Source organism: Euprymna scolopes, chromosome 46 (assembly GCF_053919585.1).
Source record: "Euprymna scolopes isolate OS-2025 chromosome 46, ASM5391958v1, whole genome shotgun sequence".
Classification (NCBI taxonomy): domain Eukaryota; kingdom Metazoa; phylum Mollusca; class Cephalopoda; order Sepiida; family Sepiolidae; genus Euprymna; species Euprymna scolopes.
The window spans coordinates 67,365,713-67,382,231 of NC_136527.1; the positions used below are offsets into that span (position 1 = coordinate 67,365,713).

A 16,519-nucleotide genomic window follows, 5' to 3' on the forward strand; every position below is an offset into this window, starting at 1 on the left:
AAAAAGAGAAATTACAAGTGTTTTTTATATAATTTATTCGCAGTTTTGGGTTAGGGGTGTCAAAAATTCCCAAAAGATTCTGACACACTTAGCACTGCGATATTCTTGTATGTCTTGTTTTATGAAATAAAATACGGAAGACGGAACTGAAAAAAATGAACTGGTTAATTGAAAACATTCACTTCCGCAGTTGCTTTCGCCGTTCTAAAACTTCACAGCTAAACCCAATTATTCTGTCAGTGTTTATTACAAAAATAACCAAATTATCTATTAAAAGTACGTTGTTTATTTATTTTTTTTTTTAATAATTTCCGTTAGTGTAAAAAAAAGTCGCGTAACATTTTATTTTTGCGTTATGTTTTCTACCCCCACTGAAAAACAAAAAAAACAAAAACAGATTTTACTTAATTATTTCTAACGATAATAGTGAATCTTTTTTTTTTTTTTTTTCGATAATGTAATCTTTAAGTAAACTATTTGAATGTAAAATAAATTCGTATTAAATTACAGTAGTAAATATTAGTTTAAAAAAAAAAATCGTTCGCCGTGGCTCGCATCAAGCACATCAATTGATGACATCACCAGATCATGTGTACATTTTGGAAAAGTTCACACAAAAATTGTAGTGCCTGCCTCTCGTACATTCGACGTAAACGGTCATGTCTTGGTCATTCGGTAAAAATGCCCTGTCATGTTTTGTTTGATTTTGTCCCCGTCAAATTATCAAAATATTGTGGCAAATAAAATAAAAAATTTTAATGCGTAATATTCACCGTTTAACAATGATGCATTAATTTTCTGCGAACTTGCTTTTCCGGCTGCCATCTTTAATTTTAACTTCCAACATTAAAACGCGTATCGTTTCATTTAACAGAAATTTCTCTAACATAAAGTAAGTATTTCTTGAATTTTGTTGCTTTTATGGGTTCTTTTTTCATGTGAGGGCAAGTTCGAACCATTATGATTTTTTTTTTATATAAAGAAGTTATTCAATGTTTCAAGTTTGCATGTAAACAAATAACAATAACAGATTTTCCGTTTAGTTGTACAAATATCCTTGAACCATGTAATCATTAAAAGGCACTCTTAAAGGTCGACATCGGTATCGAGCAGAAGTTTGTTTACATGTTTTACAAACTTTTAATGGCTGAAATATAATCACGTAATTATTGAAAATGTGATCATGTTTTAAAAATTTTAATTTAAATTAATCACATTGTTTAATTTTGTTTTTTAATAATACAAGATGAAGTTTTAAAACGATTCGGTGCTGACTGCTGAAATAATGTTATTATCGTGAACGCCATTCTTATCATGAGGAAGGGAGGGTGTTTTGTAAGTATTCTGTGTTTTCACCTTACAATTTTATAAAATGATATCGTGAAACGTAAATTTAAACTGAGAAAGAAGAAAAAAAAACTATAAAAATAGCGTCTGCCATCATATGCATTCGAGAACAATACGTACTGGAAAATTAAACCAAAATTTGGTGCTGATGCATTTTGGGTATTGTGCTATTTTTAAATAGTCTTTTCTAGTTACATTAAAGTTTCCACATATCTATTTTTATTTTTAATTATAAGGTGGAAACATAGAATAGTTACTAAATACCTTCCCCACGTTAAGAATGGCTTTCAAAATAACATGTTTTTGAAAATATTGCCTTATGCTACAATAGAACACTGGCCACTCTAATTTGTTATTTTAGGGGTATTTGAGGTCGCTGACAACGAATCTGATAATCAAACCTGTTGCAAAATTATCGTTTGCATGGTATGAACCCCTGGGCCTTGGAACTATTTTGCGCCATTTCACCACCTTCAGTAGTGTTTTTCTTACATGATGCACTTGCGTGTGAATAGACGCAGTGAAGTGACTTATCACATCGCACAGGAACCTTTAAGCGGTCATTTGAAATAAGAAAATTTTCAAAAAAAATATATGTGGTTCATTTTTTTTTTTTTTTTGTCTTGCGTAGTTTTAATGCATTTTGACTGATCTAAATCATATTTTTCACAAGCGGTTTACAAAAACATAAGCACCAAACATTTTTATGTTTTTCATATTTTTGGGGGGGATTCAATTATAGAACTTAACAGATGCTTCTGCAGTTTAATTAACCATTTTTCCATAAGTAATACGCCAACATTTACTGATTACAACACCCTTTAACATTTTTAGGAGATTTTAATGTTTTCTGTTTACATTAGCAGATGCGACAAGGGGGAGGAGGCAGGGGCGGGTTGGCGTTAGGACGCGCGCCAATGTAAACAGAATGTCGACACCTTACTTATGGAAAAAACGGTTAATTAAACTGCAGAAGCACCTGTTTAACTACACAAGATCTATAATTTCATACCCACCCCCAAAAAAGAACGAAAAATATAAAAATGTTTGGTGCTAATGTTTTTGTAAACCGCTCGTATAAACTTTGTTTTGGATCAATTAATATGCATTTAAAACTACGTAAGACACAAAAAAAGAATGAACCACACACACACACACACACACACACACACACACACACACACACACACACACATATATATATAATATTTTTATATTTTCTTATTTCAAATGGCCGCTTAAAGATCCCAGCATGATATAAGTCATTTCACTATGCAAACGGTAAATTTGCGACAGGTTTGTTTTCAGATTCGTTGTCAGTGACCTCGAATACCCCTAAAAAACAAATTAAAGTAATCGATGTTTTGTTGAAGCATAAGGTAATATTTAACCATTATTGTTTCAGCACAAAAAATACATAAGTACCTAAAATTTTATTTTTATTGTTCAATGTTTTTCATTTTAAATTATAAAATAAAACATATTTAATCATTTTAAAGCTTCATCTTTTCATTGGTTAAACAATGTGGTGAATTTAAATGAAATTTTAATCCCATGCTTACGTTTTCAATAATTCTGCGATTATATTTTAGTAATTTAAAGTTTGTGAAACATGTAAATAAACTTCTGTTCGATACTGGTGTCGACCTTTCAGAGTGTATTTTAGTGATTATATGGTTCGAGGATGTTTGTACAACTAAACGGCAAATCTGCCATTTTTGCATTTGTCTCCAATCATATCTTTAAACGTTTTTTGTTAATAGTTTAATATTTTCTTTGCGAGTTCCCTGGAGACGATTTTAGACAACCGATGCAGTTGATTATTTTTGTTTTACGGCATATCAACCCTTTTTGGGTCATTTAATGCCAAATCCAGTAATTTTGAAGAAGACGTTTTTAATAGAATTGTGTCAAGTCAGTTTCTATTTAATCCATAGTTGGGACCCTAACAGGTACTACCACTCCACTCCAGGTTAAAGTGGACCTGGGAGCAATGGCAATTAATGGGTTGCTCCACACTCTGCAAAGCCCGCAAGCTGGGGCCTTACCATCGGATATAGTTTAAGGTCATATCCAGGACCGACAACCGATGTAAATTGTGTAGTTTATTTATTATTATTATGTACCGTGAGATTAAATCTAATGAGCCAAACAAACGATCTGGAGATGTGATTGTGAAAACCCTTGTCTGTGCTATTACTTGAAACATCAAACAAAAACACATTACATAATTTTAAACAAAATTTAAGTATTTACTACAATATATTTTTTTTATAAAGGATGCATTAATAAACTTAAGTTTGTTTTACATTTTTAATTTTAAAACGCAATTCATGTTGTATTTTGTTTACATTTGGTAGAAAGGAAGGTAAGCATCTTAACATTGCTTTATATTTGTACGTTTTTTTAGTAAATTTGATTTAACTTGTAAACCAGCTGCACATTTTGGTGTGTAGACGTGGAGTGGGTGATTTTTTCAAATAATTCTCTACTTTCACTTAAATAAATTCAATTATTTTTTTACTTGAAAATACTGCCTATAAATAGCGCTGTTAATAGGTTGTATTAGTACCCTTTCTTATCGGGAATGTAACTTATTTTAGATTTTCAAAGACAGAAACCCCGTAGTGATACATAGAAATGGGCAGGTAAATCTGATTGTCATGTTTTTTTTTAATTTAATCTTTTTGTTTAAAGTAATATGCAATTCGTATGTACAAAGAAAGAATGCGATATTTTAAAGATAAATCATATAAATATTTTATTAATTGAAGATTTTTGTTTCTGACAATTCAGCATTTTCATCTCCTGTCTTAGTTTGTTTTAGTTAATTTTAGGATCTTTAAGTCTTTTGTTTTCTTCAGCCTTTTTTTATTATGAACTAATTTTTTTTATTTATGTACTAAATCTTTTTTTTATTTATGTACTAACTCTTTTTTTTATTATGTACTAACTCTTTTTTTTATTATGTACTAAATCTTTTTTATTATGTACTAAATCTTTTTTATTATGTACTAAATCTTTTTTATTCATATACTAAATCTTTTTTTATTCATATACTAAATCTTTTTTTATTCATATACTAAATCTTTTTTTATTCATATACTAAATCTTTTTTTATTCATATACTAAATCTTTTTTTTATTCATATACTAAATCTTTTTTTTATTCATATACTAAATCTTTTTTTTATTCATATACTAAATCTTTTTTTTATTCATATACTAAATCTTTTTTTTATTCATATACTAAATCTTTTTTTTATTCATATACTAAATCTTTTTTTTATTCATATACTAAATCTTTTTTTTATTCATATGCTAAATCATATTTTTTATTCATATACTAAATTGTTTTTATTCATATGCTAAATCTTTTTTATTTATATACTAAATCTTGAGAAAAACTCGGACCACTTTCTTCACTGATTTGCAAAATTTTTTTAGGTCGTATGCGTACAAATGTTTAATAGTTCTACTCAAATTTACTAAAAATATAATTCTCCAATAAAATTAATCTTATTGCCAGTCACTGTGCAAGCTAATTTTAGTTTTTTCTGTAAAGTAGGTTTGTTAAGTTTCTTCTCCGATGTAAATTGATAATTTTAAGATCTGACCCAGTACATAAGTGTAGTCACACATTTTTATTTAATATCTTGAAATTATGTATTTACGTAAACTTTGCCTGACTTTTGCTGGATTTTAAGATTCTGAATCTATTTATTGGTTTGCGTTTGATTTTAGAATACTACCGTTTATAACCAAGTTTTCCAAAATTTTAATGATTTGTATTTTAAAATGAGTAGATTTTTTTCCCAGGGCAGTTTACCGCAACAGTAACATTGTCTAATGGTTAATTGTTTTTCATCAGTCCCCTCGCTTTGAAAATATGAACAAACATTTTTTTTCTTTGGGGGAATTCTTTGCTTTATACTGAGACTGTGGTTGGACATATTTTTTGTGTTTTTATATACTTCATATTTAGATATGTGCTTTCCGGGCGTATGCAGCACCCAATTCCTCCATGTTTTTAGAATCGCTTCTCACACTCATAACCCTCTGACAATCCTCTGCAGGTTTCTGTAAAGTGAGATTTGGTTCGCTTTCCAGTTTTTTTAATACTCTCCATTTAATCTCATCATTTTTCCAACACTTGCCCTTGAGCAAAAAACGAGACATTTACAATCATCTGCTGATTATTCTGCTTGACCAAAGTCGTTACAGTGCTTGTTTATGACTGAGACAAACGTTTAATAATGTTTGTCATCCCACATATCTAAATTGAAACATCATTATCTTTATTAAAAAGATGTACTGAGACTAAAAAGTTTTGTCAGTTATTTATTGCCTTCTGAAATGATCCAACGTCTTTTTTTAGATATAATGTAGTGTGTGTGTGTGTGTGTGTTTCCTGAAAGCAAAATTTTCACATCAGGCCTATCTTTGCAATTACCTCCCAAAGAATGGGTTAAACGTTTGGTTTTTATCAAGGACATAGGTAAACATCCCCATTGTATGCTGTACAATGTTTTGTGAAAACGTTGTGTTATTGTCTGTGTTGGGTTTATTGGTTAAGATTTGGAGTTTGTTAAAACTTTTGATTCCTTTGTATTTCTTGTTTCTATCGAATCAGTCTTTCTTCAGTTTTTGATTATTAAAGCATCTCTTGTTTTTACAGTTCTTGTTGTTGAAACATGTTTTCTTCCATTTTCTTCTGTCTTTCGCTATCTTTCTGCTGTCTTTTTAGAGCTTGCTGTTGATGCTGGTCCAAATATCATATCGAAAAAATTATGTCTTTAAAGTCCCCCATCTTTTAGACGTTTTTCCAAGATTAAAATTTACTCAAATAAGAAAAACACTGTAACTTTACTGATTACGGTTTACCAATGTAAGTTGCAAAGAATGTTTTCTTTTTCTGAAAATTAAAAAAAAAAAAGACAATTCAATTATAGCAACGTGCTTTCCGTTTTATTTTCTTTAGTTTTAAATATCATGAAGTAAAATTTTGAAAACTTATTTTGGTGTTCAACAAAACATTTTTTTTTTTTTTTTCGAAATGAAAATTTTTATTGGTGATCCTTTTTTTAATTTTTAGTTATTTATTGCCAAGTTATTATGCTTATCTCTTTTATAAATTCGAGTTCTTTATTGCAAAGTTGTTGAGGAACACTATTGTATTTTAAGTTCAGATGTCCATCATGTGTTTGCAAATACACATTTGCAAAGTTGTTGTGGGTAACCTCTTCATGAATTTTAATCTTTAATTGACAAGTTTTTTTGGCCTATGAGTTTCATTAAAAAAACACAAACACGGATATGGATTAAAAAGGTAAATTATATAAAAACAATTACATCCAAGATTGTGTGCTACAAAGTGCAAAGACAATCTTGAGAGTCGTATCTCTTAGTTTATTCATGCAGATCGAAAGAATTCATATGTTTTCATCGTATGTGAGTCACCACAACATTAGCACAATACATTTTTATAGAATTAATTTTCTATTAAATATTTTCCTAATGTCATATTTTTTTTTACATAGGGGTCACTATTTATCAAGGCCCGAAGGCCACTCAGGGATAAGGGTTATTGCGTGTACAGTAATCAATGAGATAGTATTGTAATAATCATTAGTATTGGGGGTTTTGATAGTGTCTTACTTAAGGGGGCGGTTTGTCAGGAGTTTGTTTATGTTGGACTTGAAGACGTCTATGTTGTAGTCAGGTGGGAAACAGGCAAGCGGCAGAGAGTTCCACTGGCGTGCAGTTCTAAGAAAGAAGCTTTGCTCATGGAATCTACGTTTGGATTTAGGCACAGATAAAGAGTGGGGAAAATTATTGACAGTAGTTTCAGCCAGACGGGTGTTTGTTGTGAAAGATTGGCGAGGAGCGACGAGGGATTGGAGCTCAGACGAGCACCTGTCATGGAAATAACGATAAAATGAAGACAGGCTCGCAACGCCTCTTCTATGGGAGAGAGGTTGCAGGGAAGAGAAAAGGGCATCCCCCACTAAACCACGAAGTCTATTTTGTACTCTGTCAAGGCAGGACAGGCTGTTTTTAGCAGCTCCTGCCCAGATGTGGCACCAGTACTCCATCCTTGGACGTACTTGACTCTTATATAGATAGAGAATTGCATTAGCATTAGTAATGAGATATCTTCTGGAGTGGTAGAAGGATCCCACCATTTTCCCAGCGTCCCTTGCAACAGATTTGATGTACATGTTCCATTTTAGATCAGGAGTAAAGGTCAAACCCAGAAGCTTGTCAAAACATGGAGCCTCCCCAAGACGAGAGCCATCCATTTCAATTGATGCCAGATTGGATTACATGTTCTTTGAATGATGGATTACATGTTCTTTGAATTATTATTGAATCAACAAATATTATCTAATCTCCACCAATTTTCTAAAACCAATTTTTTTTCACTTCAAATGATATGGATTCATATTAGTACAGAAGACGTCTTTATATACAAAAGCAATGGTTGTCAAGCATCCTGTGCAAAAATGAAAGTATTTCTTCCTGGAATTAAACTTGTCATCATCTAAACTGACAGATAAAATTTGATGTAAAATCTTCTTCTTCTTCTTCTTCTTCTTATTATTATTATTATTATTATTATTATTATTATTTGCTTCTTATAGTTACTTTGACATATCTCTTTTGAAAATGAAATATTTCTTCCTGAAATTAAACTCTATATAGTCTAAAACGACAGATAAAATTAGATCTAAATTATTATTAATATTATTATATTTGTTATTATCATTATTATTATTACTATTATTATTATTATTTATGTTTTGCAAATCATATTGATCGATACATCGATTGTGATACGTTGCTCATCAGCAGAACAAAATAAACATCAAATGGTTAAATACATCAAACACAAATTTTATGCTTTATCCTTATTTCTCAATTCATTTTTTATTCATTTCAAAACGTTCTATGAAAAAATAAACTTTAGTAAAAAACATATTTATTTTATAACAAACTATTTTTAATAGTATATATATTAATATGTTTATGTTTATTTACAGGTGGATGAAAATATTAACGAGGTTGTCAAATTCCATAAAGATGAGTTTTTAGTCTGTATTTAATGTAGCAGACTTACCAATTGTTACAATATTTTACAATATTAAAACCGGTAAAGAAGGTCTTAATACAAACCACAAAAGAAAGTATCTATCAAGAAAAAAATACAGATGTATTTATGAAGAATCTCATATTGAACAAAACGTTTTCTTTTCAGGTGGACTGTGTTAAGGTTTATTTTGTAAAGAAAATGTAATAATTTTTAAAGTGAAACTAATTTACTGTAAATTTAATACATCTTCAAAAAAAATTAACTTTGCAAAATATATGTAAACAAAAGTATTTACTTGACATTTCCTTGTAGATTTTCATTTTTTTAACATTTTCAGTTAAAAGTCAACATGGAAACTCATACTGAAAAGAAAGTAATTATCTGTAAAGTGTGTCGATCGTCATTTTGTTGTGAAATACATTTAAAAAAACACATGCAAGAACACGCTGGAGAAAAGAAGATTAAAGAAAAACGACATTCCTGTGTTCAGTGTAGACGTTCATTTTACTACGAATCCATGCTGATAAGTCATGTGCGTAGTCACACGGGAGAGAAACCATTTGCTTGTACAATTTGTGACTCGGTCTTTTCTACTGCATTAATTTTAAAAAGACATATGCGAATTCACACAATTGAGAAACCTTATTCTTGTGAAGTTTGTGGACGTTCATTTAGAAGCCGTTCTACATTTTATGCACACAAGCGAACGCATTCTGAAGAAACAACATTTTCCTGTGAAACGTGTGGCTCTTTGTTTAGACAGAAAAGCAATATGCTAAGACATATGCGAAGACACACAGAAAAGAAGTATTATTCTTGTGAAGTTTGCGGAAGTTCATTTAAAAGCAACACTGAGTTGTCTTCACACAAGCGGACCCATTCTAAAAAGAATACATTTTCCTGTGAAATATGTGGCTCTTCATTTAAACAGAAAGGCAATCTGGTAACACATATGCGAATACACACTGGAGAGAAACCTTATTCATGTGGTGTTTGTTGTAAAGCATTTTCTGATTCATCACACTTGAAAAAACATGCGCGCATCCATACAGGAGAGAAGCCATATGCATGTACAATTTGTCCAGCTTCATTTTCTGATCGATCAGGTTTGAAAGTTCATATATACACACACACGGGAGTGAAATTATTTTTATGTGACATATGTGGATGTAGATTTGCACGCAGTCATCATTTGAAACAACATATGAATACACACAAGAAGGCTCAGTAGACTGGCTGAAAAGACGATTGCTCATAATTATAATGGCAGCCCAAGATCTAAGCTTGATGATCAATGCATTTAAGAAAATGAGTGGTCTAAGCAATGACAGCAAATGCAGTAGAGAGTGTAAGCCACATGACACCCAACTGTAAAGTTCTACTGGGGGATGGCTATTTTATGATCCGACACAATGGAGTGTGTAAATATATCCACCAGATGATGTGTAAAAAGTGTAATATCGAATGTAAAAGCAGCAAATCCTGGGAACCTATACTAAAAAGAAGAGAAATAAGTCATACACCATCCAGTATGATTATCCAATTGCTACAGATAAGTACATAAAACACGGAGCCATAAAAGCTGACGTAGTAATATGAGAGAAGAAGGAGAAAGAATCAACTTGAGTAGAAAATCATGTCCCAACGATGATGCGTTAAACAGAGCTGAAAGGGAAAAGAACAAAATGTCAACATGACATGAAAAGAACAAAATGTCAACATGACATGAAAAGAACAAAATGTCAACGTGACATGAAAAGAACAAAATGTCAACATGACATGAAAAGAAAAAAATGTCAACATGACATGAAAAAAAACTGGAATCTTAGGAAGATCTCCATAATTCCAGTAATTATAGGAGCAACTGGACTCATGAAAAAGAATTTCAAAAACTACCTCGCAAATATTCCCAGTAAATCAAGTGCAAGCAAGATTCAGGCGATTGTACTTAAAATGACGATCAGAATCTTAAAATGATCTCTCCCTTGAGTTAGAGGGTTAATATTTGGCATCAGGCAGGATACTCCATCAAAACCTGGAGTAAACTGATGAGAAAATAAGCAAAAATATGAACAAAAAAAAACACAAAATAAAAATACACAAAAGATACGCAAAAGAAAATAATTAAATCTGGCATAAACATGTTTTTTTTCCTACAAGTAAACCATGACCAAATAAATTATCCTTCGTATGACTTTTTTGAGGATTGGTGTGCCTGCTCTAAGGTGTGTTGCCTATAATAACAATAATAAGCTATTACTTCTGCAGACTAGATGGATACTTTACCTAGAAACCAGTAAGACCAAGTGACCAAAAAAAAAGTTATAACATAGTTAACTGGTCAATAAGTGAGAGAGAGTTAAATATTTGAATATTTATAAATCTTATATAGAGATTAAACGTCAGCCTCAGGAAGGATCCCCTTGATTTTTGAGACGGGAGTAAAATGAAACAAAAGTTTGAATGCCTGGCTGACACAACACTTAAGTCTCTTCAGTTGCACTGTATATGGTTTTGTCATGACAAATTGATATAAGAGTGCTTAATCACAAGTAAACTTTGACCAAATATTTTTTAACTGTATATGGTTTTGTCATGACAAATTTATATGAGATTGCTTAATCACAAGTAAACTTTGACCAAATATTTTTTCACTGTATATGGTTTTGTCATGACAAATTGATATAAGAGTGCTTAATCACAAGTAAACTTTGACTAAATATTTTTTAAAAATGCAACTCTCACATAAGATCGTCTCAGCATGACAATTCATATTGTTATCATCAGGAATAACACCACAAAATTGAATGTTTTACCAGATCTGATGAAATCTGGTCATAGAATTCAGCAAAACCTTACACAGATTACAAGAACAATAAAGAATAGGTAATTGTACAATTATTATTCTTCACTGCTCCAAGAGGTAGAGAGATGCTTTAAATAAACAAATGAAAAAGAAGGAAAATACCATTGTAGGAAGTAACGATTGCAAAACTGTACTCTGCATTCATACTATTTAACAGATTCGGCCACCAGCAACTAATACTGCTTCAATAAATGCCAAAAAGATATGTTTGAAAATCAACTTCAAAAACGTGTTCAATTCGACAAACGTTAAAGCAACCATGATGATGATGATATTGGAACATTTTAAAGTTATCTAAGATGGCCGAACTCCAACAATGTGTGGATGGAACTTCTGTTCCCAAACGGACACACCATATTTATCATGGACAAACTAATTCATTGTTAATAATATCTAATGGAAATCACATCTGATGAGTTGATGAAAGTAAAATTTCTATGAAAAGATAAAATCATAGAATTGTCATATAATTAATGAAACAGTTGTAAGGAAGAGATGCAAGATGAAATAAACAAAAGTTATAAGAGAAAGAATGTGTTTGAATTTCAACAAAAGTTGTACATATATATATATATATATATATATATATATATATATATATATATATAAGATGGCCGACCTGTAACAATGTGGAGATAGAACTTCTTTTCTCAAACAAACACTCATTGTATCATGGACAAACTAATTCTTTGTTAATAACATCGAATGGAAATCGCATCTGAGGAGTTGATGGGAGGAAAATTTCTATGAAAACATAAAATTGTCATCCCATTAACAAAACAGTTGTAATGAAGAGAGCTAAGGTGAATGTGTATATTTAGATATTTTATATACAAAATTCACTCTTAAAATAACCAATCATTATGCATTTTAGAATAGAGTTGCAAAATGTAAGTGTTTTTTGATGTGGGAGATATTTAATTTATGTACATGTAAATTGAATGTTATCACCTAATGAAAATCAAATGAATTCAATATTTTTTCCATTATTAGCTATTAGCTATTAGATAATAAATATGCTGTAAATGTCAGTTTCCTTGAATTGCAACAGCCATATGCAAATGGACTATATTGAGTGAATTCACACATTGAAACACGGAGTGTTACTACTCTTTTCAAAGGGAAGTGTTTATCAGACATGTATATACAATGTGATGATGTATGAAAGTTAAATATGAGAATTGTAAGAAATTAGGTTGAAAAATGTGAGAATAATATGATGGATGAGTAATGTGAGCTTTAAAGATAATTTATTTGTGATTTCAGATTAATACTAAATCTGCACAATATAAGGTGATGTTTGCAAAACAATGGACTTTGATAGTTATGCAATATTGAATGAATAGGTGTTAGTTGTTTGTTTAGTAGTAAATATGATAATAATTTGATGATTTCAAATTAATATTAAATCTGCACAATATAAGGTGATGTTTGCAAAACAATGGACTTTGATAGTTATGCAATATTGAATGAATAGATGTTAGTTGTTTGTTTAGTAGTGAATTGGTGTACTAAATAAATATCACAGGGGAAGACCAAGGTAGAAAACGATAAGAATCAACTTGATAGAAATACAAATGACCAAAAAGATTTGAAAGTCAATTTCGAAAAGCTGTTCAATTCAACGGTGGTGGTGATTATGATGATGATTATGATGATGATTATGATGATAATTATGATGAAGTTTTTTTTGCTTGAATCAACTTCACACCATTCGACACCAAACAAACAAGATTATATAAATTGCAGTTTCTACTTAAGGCTCCTTAAGCTTAAGAGTTAGATTTTAGACATTTTATAGAATTGGAATCATGCAATTGACTTTGATCACAATTAGAAAAAGGAATATTTGTTTTAATCTTTATAAGAAAGCAAAAACATTTGTTTCCCCTGGGGCATGTATTTCTCTACTCTCCTATAACCGTCATCACTAATGACCACTGAATAAAGAACGCCAGCTTTTCTCAGATAATCGGGGGAATAACATACAAAGTGAAAGATGGAGTTTTTCAGACGGCAAAACATCATGAAAATGGATGCTTTGTCGAAAAACTAAACCAAATAAAAGCAGTCTATTGTCCTTGTATGAGAATAATCTAGCGATGATGTCAAAACAAACTTGCTTCTAATTTGTCATGAGCGTTGAAGTAGTAAGGCATAACTGTCAAGAGAATTATGTCAATGTACAATATCTTCAATTTTCTTAACTTGTCAAAAATATATACCAGACATATTCTACTATTTTGAGATTTTTTATTCAAATCTTTTGAGGAGCGAATATGCTTTTAGGAGCACAAGCTTCAACGTAAAAATATAATGTTTCAACAGGATTCTTGAATTTCAGTTTCTTCTTAAGAATCCTTTAGCTAAAGCTTTAAACTTTAGACAATTTCTAGAATCCCAATCAATGATAAAAATTGGAATACGACTTATAAATATAAAGTTTAGTAGTATTGGATCTGCTTTGTGTGTTGAGAAATATTTCTCCTTTGATATCTACTGATTAGAATGTCTAAAGGGACTTAACGATATGTACTTGCAGATAACCTGTTAGTGGGTCAAGAACTGCAATGTTTTAGCATTGCTATTGAGATATTTTGGGTTTTAATGTTGGTGTTGGATGTATATGTGGCAACATACTATTTTAGCTCCAGATAATCCATCTAGAGTTGCAACTTCTGTTTATTTTCCTGCAGAATGGGCATAAGAGAGATGAGACCCTGTGGGATCTGAACTCCTTTTTCTGGATACAGAAGTAGACAGCAGTTATTTATTCACAATTGTATTTTCCAATCATACTCCTCTAAAAGTTGTGTAGGGGCTTGATATTCCCCAAATCTGTTCCTTACTCTAATTATAGGTCGATTGCTAGTGTATTTCCAGGATGCCATGCACATTTGAGTTGTTTTCTCGTACTCTGCATTGAAATCAGGAATTTTCATGAAAATAGCAGCATAATTTAGCCATTCATACTGTGGAACATAACCTCTCCAGCACTAGTAACAGCCACTTTCCCCAACTGCTTGATTGTGTCCATCACTAATAACAAATCAAATCCTAGTAGGTTTTTATCTGCAACTGAATCTCTAATAGTTATGGCAACTTAGCATCACTGCTAACTTTTACCACTGCAGTTCCCCAGCACTTAAGTGCACTTTCGTCTTCAGTGAACACACTGCTTGCTTTTCTTGCTTATAACTAAAACAACATCTTGTGTACTAAAATAAATGTACATCCACCATAGTATTTAATTAATGCACACAGTCACCATTAATAATATGAAATTTACAAGAATTGGGGTGGAATTACGCTTAATTTTCGTTCCCAGACAACATCCAGCAATGTGCCGCCACAATTCTTTAAAATTGTGTGAGCTTGCGCCTGTGTACATAGCAAATGTAGGTCCTCTATTTGAAAGGATGCTCGTAAGAGTTCTACATAGTTAGGCAATCCAGCAATAAATTTTCATCACAGGAAACTATCTGATACATCGCTAAAAAAAAACTGGCAAGTTTGTGTAGTTCTGCCAACAATAAATCAACGATTTAACCTGGCTAAAGCTGAAGGTGACGTGCTGCAAATTGATTCTAGGCAGTGAAGGGATCTAAATAAAAAGTTGTGTCTATGACGTTTTTTTCATACATTTGAAATCTGTGCTTTTCTCATTTCTCACTTTCTGATACACAGCATATGCACAGCCTGATATGATACATCGGTATGATACACTCACTTTGATTTACTCAACTCAACTGACGTATTCCACCTTCAACCATTCCACGAAGATCCATCGACATGGACTCGACCAACAATGCCAATACGAATCCGAACGGTAACCTTTACGTAGACTAAGAGTGGCATAAAAGTCTGCCAGCAAGAAATCAACGATTTACTCTGACTGGAGGTGACGTGCTGCAAATTGATTCTAGTCAGAGAAGGGATCTAAAAAGTTACTTATTTTTCCCAGATACTACACTTTGATCTTGGCCAAAAGGTCACAAAGGTCCTCCCCTGCGGGAGAGATGCGCTGTTCTCGGATGCTTTTCGCATATTTAATAAGTTTTATGAAGACGATTGAAAAAAAAAGAAAATAATGCAAAAAACGTAATATTTTTCATTCGTTTTGTAATGTTACAAAATAAAGTTACCGTTTAAACTATACTTATTTTTCCAAGTAATCAAATGTAATCGACAAAAAATAAAAAGCTGATTTTTTGTTTTAATTTTACAAACTTTTCATGTTTCCTTTTATTTATTGCATCTAAGATTTGGCACTTGTGCGTTTTAGTGTTGGATGACATTTTTTTGTTTTCATTTTTAAATGATTTCAAAGAGAGACCATTTGAGGCGTTGTTAAAGTTTTGCGTAGCATCAAATAAACACATTAAATTAACAAAAATAAAAATTATCTGCACATTTATTAAATTAAAATATTTTTTAGATCTTATAAAATAATTATAATTTTGAAATAATTACTACATGTATTTTTGTATTTTTATAAAAATGTACGAAAAAAACTTTGGAAAATGTATGATTTTTAATAAGCTTTTTAATGAACAGTCGAAAATTCAGAGGTTAAAGTGGTCATTAAATGAAATATGACTTTAAAAAAGGAAATCATACAAAATTAAACTTCCGTGATAAATAAAAATAATCATTCAAAGTTATGAACTTCTTCCTTGGAATTCTTTAAAAATAAAAACAAAAAATTGTCTTCAAAGCTAAACTGCACAAGTGCAAAAAACAAACATGGGTAACTAGTCATGAGAGATAACTTTTTCTCTGTGGTGAAGGGAGTGGTGATAAGTCTGTAAATTATAAGAAACTCCACCATACATCCAAAAAACTACCATAACTATTACTATACTTGTGCGATTGGTAAAGCTCTCCTAAAAACTAAACCGTCCATCCACCATAAGTCTGAATGCCCCCCAACAAATATTGTCATAAACCACATGTAATCGGTTGTAAATTATGATTACCTTACTTAAAACTCTGGAATGGCAAGAAATGATCATTTTCAGGGTGTTCACACGTAATTGACTAAAAAAAGTGGAATCTCATCTTTATAAAAGTGTTTCGCAGAGAGTTTTTATTTATCATAATAACATGTTTGTTCGGAATAAAATCTTATGAAAAAATTCAGAAAAATCTTCATGGTATATGCACCCATCACAAGGCGCAATTGGCATATTACAAAAATCACGTAAATTGATC

At 31.1% G+C, this 16,519-nt stretch overlaps 1 long non-coding RNA gene across 2 annotated transcripts; it reads left to right on the top strand.

Moving 5' to 3' along the window:
* Positions 1-820: 820 nt before the first annotated feature.
* LOC145271355 (uncharacterized) lies at positions 821-11,395 on the top strand. Of its 2 annotated transcripts, none has more exons than XR_013865834.1 (2): positions 821-892; positions 8,777-11,395. It is a non-coding gene; the product is annotated as an uncharacterized LOC145271355 (long non-coding RNA). The 2 variants fall into 2 exon arrangements; XR_013865835.1 differs by having other exon boundaries at positions 824-892; positions 8,390-11,395.
* The last annotated feature ends 5,124 nt before the right edge of the window (positions 11,396-16,519 follow it).